Genomic DNA, 21,752 nt, shown 5'->3' with positions numbered 1-21,752 from the left:
AATTTCCACCATCCTTTTACAGGACTACCAGGGATAATTCAGAATTCTGGTAGCTCACTTCCAGGGGGAAGCGAAACCAGTACAGAAGATGCTAACATAGTAGGATCCTGGAGGCAACAATAACTCTCTGATTTTTGATATGTAACCTGACACAATGAAATCACTTTTCAACAAAAGTCTTTGAAAACGACAGTTTCAATGTCATAATTATATCTTGGACGCCAAGTTTTGTTCAGGGGGAAATTAAAGACTGAGAAGTACTGCTCTATTAGGAAACACTAGATTCTACTGTCTGTGTTTATGTGTAAACAGATTTATTTATGCCGTTTCAAGTTGAAAGTTTATTTTTAAAAAGTACCAGTAATTGCTTAATTTTTCATGTAAACTCATGCCAAATGATATACATAATTTCTTGCATATGATTTCCTCTGAAAGCTTTAAAAAGTTATTCTATTTTGAATATTAATTGTTCACCAGTAATTTCCCCCCAACAGTACTGCATCCCATAAACTCCATGGAACTGCTTTTGTTCTGGAAAGCCAAGAGACCCAGCTGGAGCCAGGGCCCATTAACATAATTATGCCTCACAACTCCACTGCAGTTAGTGAAAACAAAGGCAGCTGATGGCTCGATTACTTTTGATTCAACTAAGTCATTCTTTTATCTTAAGCAATTTGCTAGCACCAGCTCCTCTACAACGTGGGAGAGTTGTTTGTTTTGTCCACATAGAGCTGGTCTTTCAATGTGTGCCAGTCATTACTGTTTCCCCCATTTACAGTAAGCTCCTTTGGGTATGGTCTGAGTCTAGGATCATGTCCACAGTGTCTAGGGCTATGTCTTGCTATAAGAGGCGCTTGGCAAATTGCTTATGTTTATAACTGAAAACAGAAACATAATATTGATGGAAGATAATGTAATAACGAAAACACCATCAAAATGGTATCTATGAAAGAGCTAAGATGTCTAAGACCTCTTAAAAAAGATTTTAATTATTAATGTTACAAGTTTGTTTTGCAGAGGGCAGCTAGGTGGCTCAGTGGATTGAAAGTAAGCCTTAGAGACAGGAAGTCCTGGGTTCAAATATGACCTCAGACACTTTTTAACTATGTGACCCTGGGCAAGTCACTTAAACCCCATTGCCTAGCCCTTACCGCTATTCTGCCTTAGAACCAATATAGTATTGATTCTAAGACGGAGGGTAAGGGTTTTAAAAAAAAGTTTATTTTGCATTTCATTATTTTTAGTTTTATTATATTTTACTATATCATATATTTTATTATTATTTCTATTTTAAAGGAAAATACACATGACATGGAACTACCTTTTTTTTTTTTTAAAAATTTTTTTTAAACCCTTAACTTCTGTGTATTGGCTCCTTGGTGGAAGAGTGGTAAGGGTGGGCAATGGGGGTCAAGTGACTTGCCCAGGGTCACACAGCTGGGAAGTGTCTGAGGTCGGATTTGAAACTAACTTGTTTTTAAAAGAATGGATGAGCTTTTTTCTGGGGTAGGGAAACCCCTCTACTCAAAACTTTTTGAATAGAGAGCCTGAAGAGTGGACAGTGTATCTGCTAAAGACAAGGTAAAAAGTTAAAATTTCTGTCTTAAAGGCTTCTCTACATTTGAAGTTCAGACATGTAATTTCTACTTTTATAGTATTTGCTTGTAAGAATTCTATATTTTAATTGCAGTTGCAATGAAAGTATGACTAATTTTATTTTTAAGCATTCTTAACTTTCAATGGAATGTTTCTTGGACTCTTTAAAATAATTAGCCAATAAAATCTGAATAACTCAAGATAGGCTTATTATGCAATTCATATATAGACAGAAATGACAAAAATCAAATGGAAGAACATTAGGCTACATTTTTGACAATTCTGATTTTATTGGGCCAAAATATCACTGACTCCACAATACAAGGAATTCTCATTCCTTTTTTTTCTCACTTTATTTTTGTCATGCAGAACTCACTTCCATATTGATCATTGTTCTAAGTGCAAAGTCATACAAAACCAAAACCCCAAAAGAAAACCAAAGATACACTGATGTGAAAGATGATGCCAACAATTCTTTCTATGGAGGTGGATGGCACTCCCTGTCATAAATCTTTCAGAATTGTCCCAGATCATTGCATTGATGAGAGGAGCCAAGGTTTTCATAGATTGCTGCTATTGTGTTCAATGTTCTCCCAGTTCAGTTTGTTTTGCACTGCATCAGTTCCTGCCGATCTTTCCAGCCTTTTCTGAAATCACCTCGCTTATCATTTCTTATAGCACAAAGAATTCTCATTCCTCGTGGAGCTATCACATGGTAGATCAGTTTACTCAAATGTATGGGGTAGTCCTAAAATAAAATGCTATAAGAATTTCCCTTTTAAAATATCTCAAGTATATTTTTTAAAAGCTCACATTCTGATTCATTTAACTGACATGAACTATGCAACAAATATAATCAACCTTTTCTTATTGAGCAACATTTAGGGTCAAGTGTGTAATTAGTTTGGCCAAAACATTTCCTAAAATTGTGAGATCAGGCTATGTGTACTTTGCAATCCCATTCATTCAAGGTCTCCGGACTATTTTCCCCAATCAGACTAGATATTGTAGACAACAGTAATTTTAGTGATGATAACAACAGTGCTTCTAGCTATTATCTTTGCTATAGCAACCATCAAAACTCTTAGAGGAGATCAACACTCTCTCCAATTTTTGGGCAAGCTTTATTTAACCAAGAATAGAAAGATTTTAAAGCAAAATCTATGGCTAAAATAAAAATGAATGTTTTGTTAGTCTAACTCAAAGCCAACATTTCAAAGGAACCTACCTTTCCACAGTGGATGTTTTACAACCTTCCTCTGCCTACCATATTTCTGAGCAGACGTTGGCTGCAACTCATGAAACCTAAGTACAGTACATTAGCTTCAATTATCCTATTGGCTTTGACTAGTAATTGTCCAATGTCATGTTCTGATTAGTCAGTTGGACCTTTCGAATAATGTCAAAGTCACGTTTAACCCCCTGTCATGAAACCTGTGGATGATGTTCACCAGATCACAGATTTACAGAAAAGTGAAGTTCTGTGCTTTTCTTGGGAATGAGTACATGAGGGAGTTAGTACATGCCAGGTTAGTCCTCCCTCCTGGCTGATAAAAGGTTATTCTCCTGAGAGAGTTGGGTATTTATTTTAAACAATGGTAGTAAGTTAAAAAAATTGAAATACTTGTGAGTTCTATCACTATTTTTTTTTCTTCCGAAGGTCTCAAATTTCACTCGACAGAAGTATTGGACACCAACTCAGCTGTAGCCACTGGAATGGTATATGGAATTCCAAAGGAAGTAAAAGACATATTTTTTCTGGACTCAAGGAAACTACTACGATCTATCTGATAGCGTGGGGACACAGATCTTTGTAACAAAATGAAAATGATGAAACACAAAGTAACATGCATAACAAATAACAACTGAACACATTGATAAACACCTTTATATACTGATGAATGTACAAGCTAGGACTGAAATGAATTTGGTAATAAGGATGATCTAACTCTATACATGCTACAACTGAGATTCCCTTTAGAGGAAACTTGTGAAAAGATGAAACTTTGTGAAAACATGAAAGAGAAAAACTGAATAATACTTGTTCTTATAGGCTCAATATATTAATAAATGCCAGACAGAAATTCCTCATTTTCAAAAAAAGCTAAAGTTTGTACAAAATTTTTCTTGTTTATATCACTCAAAATGGCAAAGAATTTCAATGTTACCATACTGAACGTGCACCCTTTTGTTTAATTTCATCCCTAAATTTTTGTTTGCTAGCCTAAATTAAGCCAATGGGTTAATAAACCTTTACAGGTTTATAAACCAAGAGCACTCTACAGAAATTATTTTGCACAAGGTTCCCTCAAGAACCAATTTGGGGGTGGGGGCAGTTAGGTGGCTTAGTGGATTGAGAGTCAGGCCCAGAGATGGGAAGTCCTGGGTTCAAATCTTCAAATCTTCAGATACTTTCTAGCTGGATGACCCTGGGCAAGTCACTTACCCTCCACTGCCTAACCCTTATCATTCTTCTGCCTAGCCATTATTGCTCTTCTGCCTTGGAACCATTATTGGTTCCAAGATAGAAGGTAAGGGTTAAAAAAAACCAAACAAAAAACAAAGAACCAATTTGGGGGAAGAGGGTTAACATGGATTAAAACCACTTTTTTTTTTTTTTTGGTAGCAGGAATGGAAAATGACACTATGTTTCATGAATTAAATACAAAATTCAGAATTAATGCCATGGATTGAGCACTGCATTTGGAGTAAGAAGTTCTGAGTTTGAAACTTGTGTGAGGTTGGGTTAAGTTTCCTTGTTTCCTCATCTGAAAAATGAGAGAATTAGAGAGTAGACAGCCTCTAAGATCCCTTTTAGCTCTAGAGATATAATCTTATAATATTCATTTTACCTGGAACCAAGTAACTAGTGTAGATACTAAAGACAACATGCAATGTGATTACTACTACTACTACTACTACTACTACTACTACTACTACTACTACTACTACTACTACTACTACTACTACTACTACTACTACTTATCCATCCAGAAATCATTTATCATAAAACAATCAACAAATATTCATTAAATGACTATTGTGTGCTAGGTACATAGCTTGATGTTGGGAAGGCAAAAGACAAAAAAGAAACAGTCCTTGTTTCTATTTGGCAAGAGAAATATATACACATGTGTATGTAGAAAATAAATACATAAATACAAAATAATTTTGTAGGGGGTAGCACTACCAGCTTCCCACTTCAAGGATCTTTCCATCTTGTGCCACCTCAGCAAGCTCCCAAAACTATGTGGTAGGCAAATATAGTGTACAGAGTAGAGTGGAGAGAGCACTGGGCTTGGAATCAGGAAGTCATACTTATTAAAGTAATATTTAAAGACTTATACTTGGAGTCATTCTTAAAGTCATACTTAGACTCATATTTAAAGACACACTTCTGACACCTACTAGCTCTGTGACCCTGGCCAAATCAATTAACTTTTCTAAATCTCAGTTTCATCTTATGTAAAATGGGGAAAATAATATTTTAAGTACTTTCCTCATACATTATTGTCAGGATTAAATGAGATGTAATATGCTTTGGAATTTATGTATTTGTTATGCTTTGAAAACTTAAAAGCACCATATAAATAAGTTTTCCAAAGTTATATGATTGAACTTATCTCCTCCCTCCCTTCCTTCCCTTCCCTCTTCCAGAACTGGCAAGTGATTTGATTTGGGTTATACATGTATTATCATACAAGACATATTTCCATATTGTTCATTTTTGTATGTGAGTAATCATGTAAAATCAAAACTCCCAAATACATACCAAAATAAACAAGTTAAATATTATATCATTTGAAAGCCCTATACAAATAGCAGTTGCAACTATTATATTATTATTTTAATTTCATTTTTAATCTTTAGGAAATGGTAGTCTCAAAGAAAATAAACTGAAGTTATTCCATTTGCAAATGGCAAAGACATTGAAAACATAATGAAGTTTATATCATATGAAAGGAGCACAACCTGGGAAAGAGAATATGGGTTAGAAATATTAACCTCAGGTTTATCTTCCCTCTTGAATTTAGAGGTTAGAAGTTTGAAAATAGTTTGAAAGACTGCTCTTCTTCTCTGACTTGATATACTGTATAGTCTTCTTATATCTAGTAAAATTACATAATTCAAATTCTATTTGTTATGACATATATGCTTCTTAGGATAGGGACTGGACCTGTGATTTTACAGGCATAGGAAATTCCCATTACTAAAAAACTCCTCCTACAATTATATAATTGTTTTTAAAAATTTTTTTATTTTTTTTAAACCTTTAACTTCCGTGTATTGGCTCATAGGTGGGAGAAAGATAAGGGTGGGCAATGGGGGTCAAGTGATTTGCCCAGGGTCACACAGCTAGAAAGTGTCTGAGGCCAGATTTGAACCTAGGACCTCCCATCTCTAGGCCTGGCTCTCAATCCACTGAGCTACCCAGCTGCCCCCAATTATATAATTCTTTTTTTTTTTTTTTTTTTAAAGGATCACTCCTTGGTGGAAGAGTGGTAAGGGTGGGCAATGGGGGTCAAGTGACTTGACTGGGAAGTGTCTGAGGCCGGATTTGAACCTAGGACCTCCTGTCTCTAGGCCTGACTCTCAATCCACTGAGCTACCCAGCTGCCCCAATTATATAATTCTTAAAAAAAAAACCAAACATTTAAAAAAATGCTTTTCTTGAAGGATGGAAACAGTTTGGTCTCACAAGAGACTTCAAATAAAGGGGCTGGCAGATTCCTTCAAAGTGTTTGTAACTTGTACTCTGAACAATTAATTAGTGTACAACAACAATCTGTTGTAGGACTTTAGGATTTATCGAACATTACTTTGTAAGGTGAACTTTTAATAAAGCAACATTCACAGGGGCAGCTAGGTGGTTCAGTGAATTGAGAGCCACACCTACAGATGGGAGGTCTTGAGTTCAGATCTGACCTTTGACACTTCTTACCCATGTGATTTTGGGCAAGTCGATACCCATTGCCAAGCTCTTCTACCTTGTAACCATTACTTAATATTGATTCTAAGTCAGAAGGTAAGGGTGTAAAAAAAAAATGAAACAATGTTGAAAAATTATAACTTTATTTTACTTATCAGTCCTTATTTATTTAATAGTTTATAATATGTGCCATACTTAAAAGTGGTAAAACTCTTGATCTTTAAAAATATGCATGTGGGCTTTCATAGAATTCATATTGTGCTCTCTGCCCATTATTTTCAGTTAATAAGATTTTATGGTAGTATGTTTTGCCTCCCTTTCTCTTCAACCCTGCTGCAGGATTCAGTTAAGTATTGAGATAATCCACTAAATTTCCCATCCTGAGCCAGATAGGAAGAAGATAAAAACTGGCTACTATCAACACAATGGTTCCTCTCTAACAGTTACTGACAAGGAATTATGTGCAATGCACTGTCCAGGAAAAGTTCTGGTTCTCATCCCACAGTCTTTTTTGGTGATAACTTACAAATCCTCATCATCCTGTGGACACCAAGAATGACAAAATAGAAATTTGGAGGCAAGGTCAGTGAGAAAATAAATGCAGATATTTCATGTCTGACTCCTTCAAAAGGAGTTAAAAGTCCTCCAAGGTTAGTCTCAGCATTACAGAATGTCTTGACTAGCAGTATCAACTCTCAACTTCTAGTCAGCTAAAAATAATAAACTCATGGCCTCTTCCTCTACTCACACTTTTCAAGGCTAGGTCAATAAAAGAAGAAAACAGCCTGGAAGAACATAAGCAAAACGTTTCAGGAACATCTTGAGGTAGGAAAAAATAAAGAAGATGAATGATGAAAAAGAAGATTTGACAATATGTTAAAGATAAATATTACTAGGAATTTTGGTGTATATAACACACTGGATGCCACACATTCTTGCTTATCTATCTTAGGCATCCAGGATTTTAAAAGAACCTAAGGCATTTGATTTGTTGACTTTCCTCAATTTATGACTTTTTGATAGCAACATCTAGTGGAATATGCAAGAACTTATTGACAAGGGTTACAAAGACTTAAAAATTAAGCAGAATGGATGTAGACAAGGAAGAACTTTTCTTTTTTTAAAAACCCTTACCTTTCATCTTGGAATCAATACTCTGTATTGGTACCAAGGCAGAAGAGCAGTGAGGGCTAGGCAATGGGGGTCAAGAGACTTTCCCAGGGTCACACAGCTGGGAAGTGTCTGAGGACCAAAGAACTTTTCTTAATTGTCTTAAGCAAGGAAAAGTTGGATATATGGGGAACAGAAAGTATTAGAATATAAGTAGGAGACAGGTAGAACTGACAGAAATGATTAAGAGAAAATAACCTGAAGTATAAGGAAATAAGGTGATAAATCAAGAAAATGGAATCTTCAAAAGTCTTTGCTTTCTAGGAAGAAGCATAATGAATAATTTTTAATTTCTGAATGTTAACAGTACAGAAAAAAAATCCATGTTTCTTCAAAATGTAATTTACAGGGCAGATCAAGTAAGAAGTCTTTTTATATGACTACTTAAGATACCTGGAAATATCACTAACACAGAAACTTGGAAAACTATAGGATTCTTCTTACATTGCTATAGTGGCATTAAGATCTAATATGAAATAATATATGAAAGTGCTTTGCAAACTTTAAAACATTCTATTAATGTAAGCTGTGTTATGAACTTATTTTATAAGACTGTTGGAAGAATGGATGGAAGTGAGAGAGAGAAAACTAGAACAATATGTTCTAGAAAACTAGAAGAAACACAAACTGTGTATACCTTTAATAAATGGAGTGCTGGGTCTGGAGTGGGGAAGACTTCAGTGAAAATCCTGCCTTCGACACTAGTTGTGTGACCTTGGGCAAGTCACTTTGCCTCTCTCTGTTCTCAGTTTCTTCAACGGTAAAACAGAGATCATAATAATACTTCTGTCTCAGAGTTGTTGGGAGGATCATTGACTGGCACATAGTATACACTTAATAAATGCCTGTTCCCTTCCCCTTCTTTATTTTGGGGGTAGCTGAGTGGTATGATGAATAGAATGCTAGGCATATAGTCTGGAAGGTTCAGCTTTAGATACAAGTTGTGTGACTGGGCAAGTAACTTAATCTGTCTGCCTCAGTTTCCTCAACTGCAAAAGAAGGATAACATCACCTACTTCCCATGGTTATTGTGAGTATTAAAGGAGATAATGTCTGTAAAGTGTTTAACACAATGCAAGGCACATAGTAGGTGCTCAACAAACACTTGCTGCTTTTTTTTCCTTTCTTATCCAACCCTCAACTGACCTCAGTTCACTGTCTTCATTTTAAAAGGACAAGATTTTTAAAAAGTCTTGCTTTCCTGCAAATAGTTTCACCAAAGCATAACAATAGCAGCAATATTAATAACTCACATTTATATAGTGGATTAAGGTTTCCCCAACAAAGTCTTACTCTGATGCTTCATTATAGTATGGATGAGACTCTGGTTTCTTGAAGGTTATGACAGCTGAGATGCTCTGGGAGCTTCTTTCATGCTGGAAAGGCCTGGAGGATGTACCCCAACAGGCTCTGTCTGCTTTCTAAAGATATGACTAGCTAGGTGTGGAGTCTCCTGAATAGAAGGCTGGCCACTTAGTGATGAAGTATTTGGCCTTGTCAAGCCATGGAACAAGGAAAAGTACAGCTTGACCTTCATTCTTTTTTTTATTATCCCTCTCCCCTTATGCAGTGTTTGTGGCAGAAGATTCAGCATAGTTTTTAGATTCGCTATTAACAGTAACTTAGCTGTTGGTACTTCAAATGTGAGACCCTTGTCCAAAGACCAGTGAATGGACATGACAGTAACAATAATAATTTATATAGTGCTTTAAGATTTGTAAAATGCTTTACAAATATTTTAATCTGATTCCCACAACAACCCTATGAAATAGATGCTATTATTTCCATTTTGTGGATGAAGAAATTAAGGCAGACAGGCTAAGTTTCTTGCTCAGAGTAACAGCTAGTAAGTGTCTGAGTTGGATCTGAATTCAAGTCTTCTTGACTTTATGTCCAGCCCTCTGTTCATTAATCCAGGTAGCAAAAGAATAAAGTAATTCTACTGGCTCAATTTTGACATTCTCAATATAAATAAGCCCAGAAAAGTAAAGGAAGCTACAGCTAAAGGGAAGGATTCTCACAAGTTCTTCTTGAAAAAGCAAATAAAAACATTTAAAAAAATGACTTTATTGTTGACCAAAGGCAGCAGGAAACATCATTTTGCAGGATGTATGGTAATTTCATGTTGCAGGCCTCATTCTAAGTATCTGCAAAAAGACCACCATGGACATAATTTCAGCTCTCATGAGAATGGAAATTGAGGAGCACTTAAAGGGCAACGAAGAGGTGCCTGGTAGGTATAAGCAGGCTGCAGTATGTTACAAACAAGGAACTATGTAGGAGAAGTGATAAATTTGGTACCAGCTACTCTGCTTGGTTTCAATTCCACCACCACCACCATCATCATCATCCCAGGATAAGTTCAACATCAGGACACATCATGGAGACTGCTTTAGCCTTGGTACTCACACCTCATCCATACTTAGTTGCCCCTTCCCCTCTGATTGGTAGGTTGAACAAAAACCTCCTCCCAGAGCCTCTCTTTACAGAGGGCTTAGAATCTCAGTTATCTCATCCTTTGCCACCAGCTACTCTGCTTGGTTTTGACCCCATCTCCATCACCAGCATGTGGGCATAGTGTCCATAATAATGAGATCTGTTTGAATACTTAAGGTTTGTAATATTTTCTTCACAATGACTCCGATACTAGGGTAGTGTAAGCATTATTATACTCATCTTACAGATGAGGAAACTGAGGCCTAGATTACTTTTTAATTAAAATTTTTTTCTATCTTTTGTTTTTCTATCTCCTTTATTTCTGAATATAGATCTTCTCCCCTCTCCTGTGAATATACCTTGTAACAAAGAATTTTTTTTAAAATTCTCATATCTTTTTCAGGGACAAGTTTATCAAGCCTACTTTTAAAGACTGTCAGAGGCAACCTCCCTTAGCAGGCCAGTTCAAGTTTAGATCACTCTCATTATGCATTGGCAAGTATAAGAATCACTGAAATTTTTTAGCCTGAGAGACTTTAGGGATGATCAGTCCACTCATATTTCAAATGAGGTGCTTGAGGTGTAGAGGTGAAGCAATTTGTCCAAGGTCACTTGATACCTGGCTAGTTGGTCAAGTTGGAATTAGAAGCTAGTTCTCCTGATTCCTTATCTAGGCACAATAATGTTAGCTGACTTCTCAGAATTATTTAGCAGTGAGAGTTGGGATTCTAAACCAGGGCTTCCAAGTCTAAAATCATTGCTCTTTTTAACATAACAATAAATAATATGCCTACTATTGTCTAACACTTCAAAGGGCCAAATAGAAAAGGACCAGACATTACTGGAATAACTCTTTTTGACTTAGCCCATTAATTTAAAATATGCTGACCTTCTTTGAGGTTGACATGTAAGTAATGCTTAAGTCCTATTATAAAAAAAGTCAGAATTCTTAATTCTAAAACAAGCTGCAATTTTTTAACCCATTTGTCCTACACTTCATTTAAAAGGACAAAAATTGTTCTGACATCCTTAGAGACAAGGTGCAATGTACATACTGAGAATAATTATTAGTTCATTGCAGTGAGTTTTACAATGGCAAAAATTATACAAGTTATTAATCTGCTTTATTTGTTATCTTTGTTATTTACATGACAGCTCATTGTGAAACCAATTTCAATCTAATAAAATTCATTTAACTCAATGAAAAAATAGTTGCCAAAGTGCATTAATTTCTGAAAAGGATAAGTATTGTTAAAATGATCATTAAATCAAAAGCATATTTTGTTTGTGAAAGTGGAAAAATCTCTAAGATCAATAAGAATAGTCTAGTATTTACAGTCAAAAGAAAATGTGGAAAATGAAAGCCAAATCATGGAAATTCATCAGTAAGATTTGAACCTTTTGCAGTTCTAAACAATTTTAAGAGGAATATTAAATGTTCTGCCTAGACCACCCAGCATACAGTTTCATGGCTTATCATTTTACCTTGACCTTTCCCAGGCATGAACTATGAGAAGAGAATTTGGCAAGTTAGAATGGAAGTGAGAGAATGGTCTTGATTGGTAAAGCAATAAAATGGTTTCCTGAGAGATTCTTGGAAAATTACAAAAGCAGTGGTTTTTCATTTGAGGGGGAGGCAAAGAAGATAGAGGTTAATTGTTTTATTATAAACCACAATTGATTTGGCTTAAAACACAATAAGGAAATTTTCTGATCATCTCAAACAAACAACAAAGGATGGTGACTATTTTTTGTGAATAAATGAAAGAGAGAATATCTGCTTGAGAGTTATCTATCCTAAAAAATTGGAGCTGAAGAGAGAAGTTAAATTTTATATCACTAATTTGCTATTGAGTATCAAGAAGAATGAGAGGGAGTGAGCAGGTAGGTGTCTCAGTGGATTGGGCGCTAGGCCTGGAGACAGGAGGTCCTGGGTTCAAATGTGGCCTCAGACATTTCCTAGTTGTGTGACCCTGGGCAAGTCACTTAACCCCAATTGCCTAGCCCTTACCATTCTTCTGCCTTGGAACCAATACACCGTATTGATTCTAAGACAGAAGGTAAGAGTTTAAAAAAATAATAAAACACCTATTCTTTAAAGAAGCTTTTCCTGACAGTCCCATCACAAGGCACAAATTTGGTCGATGACTAATTTATAAGCATTGGACACAGATCTCTTCACTGAGGGGATCTGTTTCAGCATGGCAACAGAATAAGATAACATTAGTCTACAGCAGTGATTCCCAAAGTGGGCACTACCGCCCCCTGGTGGGTACTGCAGCGATCTAGGGAAGTGGTGATGGCCACACTTTTTGTATTACATTCTATTCTGAGTTTGATAAATAGTTTCATAATTTCCAAGGGGTGCTAAGTAATATTTTTTTTTCTGGAAAGAGGGTGGTAGGCCAAAAAAGTTTGGGAACCACTGGTCTAGAGAGACTAGATCCAGATTTTAAGATAAATTGGAATCTGGCCTCAGACTTTCTAGCCATGTGATCCTGGTCTAGCCCTTATTGCTCTTCTGCCTTAGAACCAATACAGAGTATTCTTACCTTCCAAGATGGAAGGTAAAGGTTTAAAAAAAAAAGAATGAGAGGGAACGTGATTAATAGGAATAAAAATATGGAACTATAGATACATTGCCCTTGGAGAGCCTTTGCCTAACTAAGTCCACACCATCCTGATCTTTCCCATACTTAGCATCCTTCTCACATTTATTTGTAAACTGCAATGTTTTTCTATCTTGCAGTTGTTCTCTAGTCATTTCACGCCTGCATTGCTGCACAGAGTTCTCTAATGAGCTCAGACTTTTTAAGCACATGAACAAAAGGTAGAAGGAGGGGCCCCCAAATCAAGGATGAATAGAAAAGAGAAGTATGAACTACCAGGAAGGCTAAAGGCTAAAGCCCCAAATCAACTGAGGTTCACAAAATGCTAGAGGCAATAAAACGGTTTTTTCTTTTTTCTTTATCTTTGTTCAAGGCAAGATCAAGGAAAGGTTAAAGTTCAGTGTTTGGAGAAGACAGAATAATGTTTAAAGATGACAGAGTAGGCACTCAACCTCCATTTTGTTTTCATTTTCTCCATTAAGAAGAATGAGACTGACATCTGAAAGTATTCAATTAACATTGTAAAGAGGGGGCTGGGACCCAAGCTAGGTGAGAAGATACTGAGTACACCCACTTGCTTCAAATGAATTACATGCCAGGTGCTAAAGGAAATGTGTACATGTGATCTGAGCCAAGATGGAGTGGAAAGAATGTAGGACTTGGAGTGAGAGGAACTGGGTTTAAACTGAGTCTTATTAACAGAGTGATCTTGGGCAAATCATTCTACTTCTTAACCCTGTTTCTTATCTGTAAAATGGGGATGATATTGAATTGCCCCCTTCTCTGGTTTATTTTGAAAAACAAAACAACAAAAACAAATCACATTGTATAAACCTTAAAATGCTATACTGACATGTTAATTATTATCTTAGGACTATTGCTAGAAATCTTTGAGAATTCATGGAAAATGGGAGAGGTGACAGGCAAATGGCTGGATTTTCACAAAAAAGTTAGTTCTTTGGACATTACAGACTGGTAACCTCAATGTTGCTTATTGGTAAAATTTTGGAATGGATTATTTATACATGTTTTATATTACACTCTAATTACATACAACCAATTAGTTCCTGTGAAAATCCTGGATTTGGAGCCCAAAGAGCTGGGATTAAATCCTTGTTTTCTCATTCACCATTTGATCTTAAAGCCACTTAAGTTTCGTGGCTCTGAACCCCCATTTTTAAAATGAAGAGATAGAAAGACAATACTTGCGGTCCCCTAACCCTAAATCCTATGATTCTATAATCTCTGCATTACTTAACAGAGTAAATTCTCCTTCCCTGTTTGAGATTCTTTGTTCCTGTGTTCCTATGTCTCTATATGGTTCTAGTTTTCCCAATTTTCAGTTACCTGTTTAGTTTCTTTAATTGGGTATACTTCTTCCTGTCTCTTCAGTCTCATTATCTCCAATCTTCTCACTTCTGGCTCTCTTATTCTATTGAAGAGCTCATCTACTCCAAAGGTTTCAACTATCTCTACATAGGGAATTTTTAGAGCTACACTTCTAGCTCTTGCCACCTCTTTGAGAGAAATAAAACGTTCATAATCTCAACAAGTTTCCATTTTAGTAAGGAAACTATAATATACACTCTGTAATAATTATACTCTTATACCTTGAATATAGGACAGGCATGAAGTACCAAGTGTCTGTCAGAGGAAGAGATGGTTTATGGATAGCTCAGGGTTAGGGACGTATCAGGGAAAGTTTGATGGGGAAGCAGCAGTTGAGCTAAACCTTGATGGAAGAGAAGAATTCAAAAGAGAGTGATAGTGGGGAGTGATGATGAGTATCCCTGGGACTGGAGCACAGAGTAGAACAAGAAGTCTGGGAAAGAAGGATGTTGACTGATTAAGGCTGGAGCCTTACTTTCCATGAGCAAAACTAGAACATTCTATAATCATTTCCCATACTTTTCCACTTTGTTCATGCTATTACTTATTCCTATTAAAGTTCTACCCATATTTAAAGACCCATTTCAAAAGTTTTCTAATTTTAACAAGGACATAGAAATAGCATTAATCAAAGATTCACAGACTCAGGCTTGGGAAGAATTCAAGTTAGCTAGTCCACCTTCTTCATACAATGACAGGTTTTCCTTTATACATCCCTGAAAACTAATCATTTTCTCTTCTTCAAGTGATGAGGTTATCACAAGGTAGCCCATTCTATTTTTTAAATAGGTCTAAGAATAAGAAAGTTCTTGTTTATACAGGAAAAAAAGGCTCATTCAGGCAATGGTCCTAGCTCCTGGAAGCTATATCTAGCCTTTTGTCTACATGGTACTTCCTCATTCACATCCTGGGCCTTCCTATTCCCTCTCCAGATTGATAAGTACATGTACACACGATCATGACTTTGCTTTGGGAGAGGGTAAAAAGTGGGTATAATTTTCCATAAGCTCTGGGTGGTGGTGGTTCTGCTCAGTATCATCTTTAGGATCTGTGATTCCCCTCAAAACCAAGAGTAGGCAAAGTTCACTCCCTTCTCAGGGTATTATAGTGTGGAACCTGAGAAAAGTACAGGGAGCAAGCACAAATTAGCCCTGTAGGTTCCATTCTAATGAGGAGATAAAACATTTTAGTCAGTCAGTTATGAGTATTTATGGGATTAGTTGCTCTTTGAATGTCTGATAGAATTCACTTGTGAATCCATCAGGCCCTGGTGATTTTTTCTTAGGGAGTTCTTTGATGGCTTGTTCGATTTCTTTTTTTGATAGGGGATTATTTAGGTATTCCATCTCTTCTGCTGTTAATCTAGGCAATTTATATTTTTGTAAATATTCATCCATATCTCCTAGATTGCCATATTTATTGCCATATAATTGGGCAAAATAGTTTTTAATGATTGCCTTAATTTCCCCTTCATTAGAAGGTGTATTCCTTTTTGTCCCTATTTATTTTTCTCCACATATCTATTAAATCTAATTTTTCTAGGACTTCATTCACATCTCTTACCTCTTTCTTATTTATTTTTTGGTTTGATTTATCTAGATCTGAAAGAGGAATATTTAGATCTCTCACTAGTATGGTTTTACTATCTATTTCCTTCTTGAGCTCTGCCAGTTTCTCCTTTACGAATTTGGATGCTATGCCATTTGGTGCATACATATTGAGCACTGTTATTTCCTCATTGTCTATATTGCCTTTTATCAGGATGTAATTAACTTCCCTGTCTTTTTAAATATCTATTTTTACTTTGGCTTTGTCAGAAATCATGATCGCCACTCCTGCCTTCAGTTATGAGTATTTATGAACATAAAAAAGGAAAGAAAACTGAGGAGAGAGAGATCACGAATTTGGGGATTAGGGAAAGCTTTATGTAGGAAGTGGCATTTGAGTTGAGTGTTGAAAGAAGATAAACATGCTGAGATGCAGAGATGAAGCAGAAATCCATTCCAGAAGCTAAACAAATGGTTTGGATGAATGTGTGGAGCTGGAAAATGGAATATCATATTTGGGAAAGAGTTGTTTAACTAGATGGTTAGGAGGTATAGTGGATAGAGCAATGGCCTTGGAGTTGGAAAGATTTGAATTCTAATCTAGCCTTAGGCACTTACTAGTTGTGTGACCCTGGGCAAATCATTTAACCCTGTTTGCCTCAGTTCTTCATCTGTAAAATGAACTGGAGAAGGAAATGGTAGACCACTTTAGTATCTTTGCCACGGAAATCACAAATAAGATCACAAAGAGTTGGAAACAATTGAAAAAAGACAGCATTCAATTTGGCTAGAAAGATAAATTTGTGATATGTTTTAGGTTGAAATAATCCTGGAAAGTTATAGAGGTGTCAGATTGTAGAAGGCCTCTGTATTTCATCTTCTAGGCAATGGGGAATCAATCAGGGTTTTTGAAAAGGAGTGTGACATGCTAAAACCTATTATCTTAGGGAGATTGTTTTGACAGGATGAATTGGAAAGGGTAGATACTGGGAAGCAGGAAGATCAACTAGGAGGATATTACAGTATTTCAGGATTCACCTGAGGAGAGCTTGAATAAAGAAAAGGAAATAAGAGATGAAAGTCATTGTAGAGATAGAATGGAAAAATCCTAATAATGGATTAAAGAAAAGGGAGGGAGAAGAAAGGGTCAAAATTGACTCTGTGTTTACAAATTTGAGTAAATGGGGGAATAGTGCTACCCTCCACAGAAATAGGAATGTGGAGAAGGCAAAGGTTTTGGGGTGTAGGGGAGAGAACAATTCTGTTTTGGATCTCTTGAGTTTTTTAGTGTTTGTGGGGTATCCAGGAAAAGAAATCCATCAGGGACTTCACAATGTGGAATTTGAAATTAGGAGAGATTATATCTAGACATGGAAATTTTGGAATTACTTGCAGAGAGATGATACTTAAACCTATAGATGCTGATGAGATCTCCAAAAAAGTGTATATAAAGAGAAAGAAGAAGGGGGTTCCAGGAAAGGTGACTGAGTAGTGGTGAAAAAGGTAGAGGGAGAACAAGGTGAAATACTATGGAAGCCAAGAGAGAAGAATGTTTAGGAGGAAGGGATGCTCAACAGCTCAACAGTATTAATGTTTCAGAGAGATCAAGGAAAATAAGGATTACAAAAAAGCCACTGGATTTTGAGTTTAGAGACAGTGGCTAACTTTTGAGTGGGCAATTTCAGTTGAGTGATGGTATAAGAATTGAGACTCCAAGGGACTGAGAAATGAATGAAGGCAGAGTCTAGAAGATATCACAGGATATAAGACTGAGGACAAAAGGAGAAGTGTTGACCGTGGCAAGAAAGGCTACCTCTGCCTCAGAGACAGAAGAAGGGAGAGAAGATAAGAGTTTGAAGACAGAGTAGGAGGGCTTATGGTAGATAGTTTCTATTGTCTCAGAATCGCAGAACCTTGATAGTTGATAGGGACCTTGCAAGTCATCTAGTTCGACCTGTACACAAACAAGAATCCTCTACTAGAACAATATGCATCAACTGGCAATTCAGTTTTTAATTGAAGATCTTTACTTTGGAGGAACTCATTACCACCCGAGGCAGCATAATTTACTTTTTGGTTGCTAATTGTTAGATTTTCCTGATAACAAGTCTAAATTTGCTTTTGCATCTTTCATTCATTGGTTCTAGTTTTGATCTATGGAGCCAACCTGAAAAAAAGTCTAATTCCCTTTCCATATTTCAGCCTTTCAGATACTCAAAGACAGTTGCCATATTTGCTCTAACTCTTTTCTGCTACAGGGTAAATTTCTCTAGGTCTTTCAACCTGTAGGTGAAGACATTTACAGAAGCAATGTGGGGTCTTGAGGAGTGAACAGAAGGTTGGAAAATAGCCAATGAAGACAATAGGATGGTGTTTAATCAATGTTTGTTGAAATATGTTCTTTGCAGTGCAGAGCACATCAGGAATAGCATCTTAGTTGTATGGAGTAGCCTATTTCTATGAACACATTCTAAGATGGCATTAGTCTTATGGGCAACCATATTCATTGTTGGCTCATATTGAGTTTGAGATAAAAACAAAACAAAAACAAACCCCTGGTGCTCTAGATTGAACACTTTTAACTTAAGCCAAGTCTTCCAGATAAAATTAAAAATATAATTAAGCATCTAGTTAGATATGGAACACAGCAAAAAAAAAGTGAATTATAGTCTTTCCTTTATAAGCTATTCTCAATTGAAGCCTGTTCTTAAATAGATGTCCTAAGAACTCCAGGTCCATATATCACCAACTATCTATTGTATATTTTCAATTGGCTGTCCTTTGTTGTTGCTGTAGTTTAGCCATTTCAGTTCTTTCAGTTCCAACTCTTCATGACTCCATCGAGGATTTTCTTGGGAAAGGTACTGGAATGGCTTGCCATTTCCATCTTCAGCTCATTTTATAAATGAGGAATTGAGGCAAACAGTAAAGTCACTTGACCAGGGTCATGTAGTTAATAAATATCTGAGGCCAGATTTAAACTCATTGAAAGAGGAATCTTCTTGATTCCAAGCTCACTGCTTTTTCAATGTGCTACCTCATTGCCCTTTAGGAATCTCAAATTAAGCATGTCCAAAATAGACTTCAGATCCCCCCCCGGCCCCCCCCCCCGTAATCCCTTTTCCTAATTTCCCAATTTTTGTCAAAGGCACCACCAGCTCAAACACCACCTTCTAGGGTTTTTTCCCCCTTAATTCTCTTAGCTGTTTGAGCCCTCTCTCTCAAACTACCTCAGTTTAACTACCTTATATTTAGTTTCTACATGCTAACATAGGTAACTGCGGTCTCCTTGTTAGAATATAATGCTCTTTATGAGCAGGGATTGTCTCTCTCTCTCTTTTTTCGCCTAAGCATTATGCTTGGCACAGAACAGATCCTCAACAAATACTACTTGACTAACAATTACTCCTTCTGGTTGATATTTAAGTTAACAATTCAGGGTCATCTTTACTTCTTGACTATGCTAGACCTCTGCTCAAAAAGCTCCAGTAGCTCTCTACTTCCTCTATGATGAAATCAAAACTCTGCTTGGCATTTAAAATCCTTCACGATCTTCCTCCAGCCTTCCCTTCTAGCTAGGTTAGCTCTGGTCATGCTGGCTCCCATTGTTGAGTCATCTGCAAATCTGATACCTTCAGCATCCTTATAGAAATCATTGATAAAAATGTAAACCAGCACATCCTTGGTATTTAAGACCCTCTACAACCCAGCACTACCTCACCTATCAAGCCTTAACTCTTAGTATCACTGTCCATGATTACAGTCTTCCATCCTCCCCTTCCAGGTCAAAACCAACTTTTCTTCTTGGATTTCACATAATACATAGTTTTGTTAACATCTTAATGCCCTTGTCATATCATGTTGTATTTTATAGTGAACTTTGTTTAGTTTCACCCCCACCCCCCAGACTATAGATCTGGATCTTTCCTCCCTTGCTGCAAGTCACAATTTTACCATGGCTGCCTGCTTTGCTCTTCCTGTTATTCTAACTAAACATGCTAGAGGCATTCCCGGTTTTTTCCAGACATGTAAAGAAATCACTCAGGCTGACCCATTTTTTCTTGTACTCACTAGGTAACAAGTGATTCCCCTGCCATACACACACATACATTTTCCTGCTAATAATTTTTAATTCTTTTTTCTTTGAAATTTCTCATTTATTATATGTTGCTGCCAGCTCATACCAACCATGTGCTTCTCCATTGCCTTCCATGTTATATTTATTTTCAAATCTTCAAATACTGTTGTTTTATTGTCATAAACATACAACAGTACAAACTGAATGTTGATGTTTAGAAGACAAGATTGCTTTTAGGAAAAGGTTGGAATCAATTTCCTGAAGGCGATCTGCTATTCCTGTTTAATCTGGTGATTTCTGTTTAATTTTGGGCTTTGTCCATTTATAGTATCTTAGATAGTATATTTGATGGGTTAATTTTAAAGGCTATTCATGTTGTTTAGGTGTGGATAGTCAAGCCAAACTGTTTATGGATCTCTTCTGTATTATTTTACAGTCTGATGCAACCATCATGGTATCATTCACAAACATTATCTAGGCATCTCCAGTAAGCCAGAGAGCCCATCTTGTCTCAAAGCTGTGTCTCTTTTGCATTTATAAAACTGTTTTGCATAGTTTGCATGTTTGCTGAATAACTGGATTGAATGAATGTAGCTCAGGCTACAGGGATTTTGGGATGCATTATTATTTGTTAGCCTAATGTGCATCGATGATTTAAAAAGGCCTCAAAATACTGAGTACAAACAAGAAACATATTGGAAAACATTACATGAAATGATGTTACATTTGTACCTGGAATATTGTGGGAAGTTCTGGTCACCACCCTTATCGTGTACTCTGTTTAACTTTTAAAGCTGACATTAGGGAGAGCAATTGTTTCCTCTTATTTCATGCCCCTTATGGTTATGGCTGGCAAAAGCAAATGAGCTACATCAACCATGAGTTTGACCCAATTATAGCAATGTTAATGCTAATAAGGGCTGTCTGGGAGCAAAGGAGGAAACAATGATTCTCTGCCACTATGAAGAAATCTTTGAAACTTCTATGCCTAATAAAGCAAGTAAGGATTCCTCACATTTTTTTTCTTAATGGCTTCCTTCTTTTCACAAAAGCATGAAATTAACACTGGACTTCCATGAAAGTATCATCTAGCTAGCCATCAAAGGATGCTATCAACCTAAAGATATATGGCTACTCATTCACATTTTGTGAACTTTGGATATGATTTTTTTACCTCAGTTTAAAAGAGAACAACTAAACTCTAAGAAGGCAAATTAGCAGTGATTAAAAAAAGTAAGAAGAAAAGTATAGAGGTGAATAGACATTTCAAAGAAAGCCTCAATGTTTTTTATACATAGCATCCCTGAATTGGAAGGAACCATCTAATGACCATCTAGTTCAAATCATACCCCCAAGACATCCTTATTGTAACAGAGTTGACAAATACTCATCTAACTTCTGCTTAATAACCTCTAGTGAGGGGGAATCTACTACTTCCTGAGGCAGCTCATTCAATTTCTGAAGAGCTCTAATTGATAGGAAAACTTCCTGACTTTAAGCCTAATTTGCCTATTTGCAATTTCAATTCATTCATCTTATCGTCTGGGGTCAAATATTTCTCTTGTACAAGATAGCCCTTCACATACTTGAAGATAGCCATCCTGGGTCTTGTCCCTCCAATCCCCCAAGTCTTCTCTTTTCCACTCTAAATAGTTTCCATTCCTTCAACTGATCCTCATATGACATAGACTCAAGACCCTTCACTAACCAAAATGACTTTCCCTAAAAGTTCTTCAGCTTTTCAATGTCTTTACAAAATGTGGCTCCCAGGACTGAACAAAGCATTCTAGATGTAGACAATCAGGGCTAAGTTCATTGGGACTATCATCTTGTTGTTCCTCAGAACTTTTACTCTCACACTCTCTCTCTGTCTCTCTGTCTCTCTGTCTCTCTCTCTCTCTGTCTCTCTCTCTCTCTGTCTCTCTCTCTCTCTCTCTCTCTCTCTCTCTCTCTCTCTCTCTCTCTCTCTCTCTCTCTCTCTCTCTCTCTCTCTCTCT

General features: G+C 36.5%; 1 protein-coding gene across 1 annotated transcript in view; it reads right to left on the bottom strand.

Moving 5' to 3' along the window:
• The window catches only part of DYM (dymeclin), a 600,877-nt gene that overhangs the window by 87,606 nt on the left and 491,519 nt on the right, over positions 1–21,752 (bottom strand). The window lies entirely within an intron of this gene.

This window comes from Gracilinanus agilis, chromosome 1, assembly GCF_016433145.1.
Source record: "Gracilinanus agilis isolate LMUSP501 chromosome 1, AgileGrace, whole genome shotgun sequence".
Taxonomy (NCBI): Eukaryota; Metazoa; Chordata; class Mammalia; order Didelphimorphia; family Didelphidae; genus Gracilinanus; species Gracilinanus agilis.
Note: the sequence above shows the minus strand (reverse complement) of the source record. Positions and strands in the feature narration are given on the sequence as shown.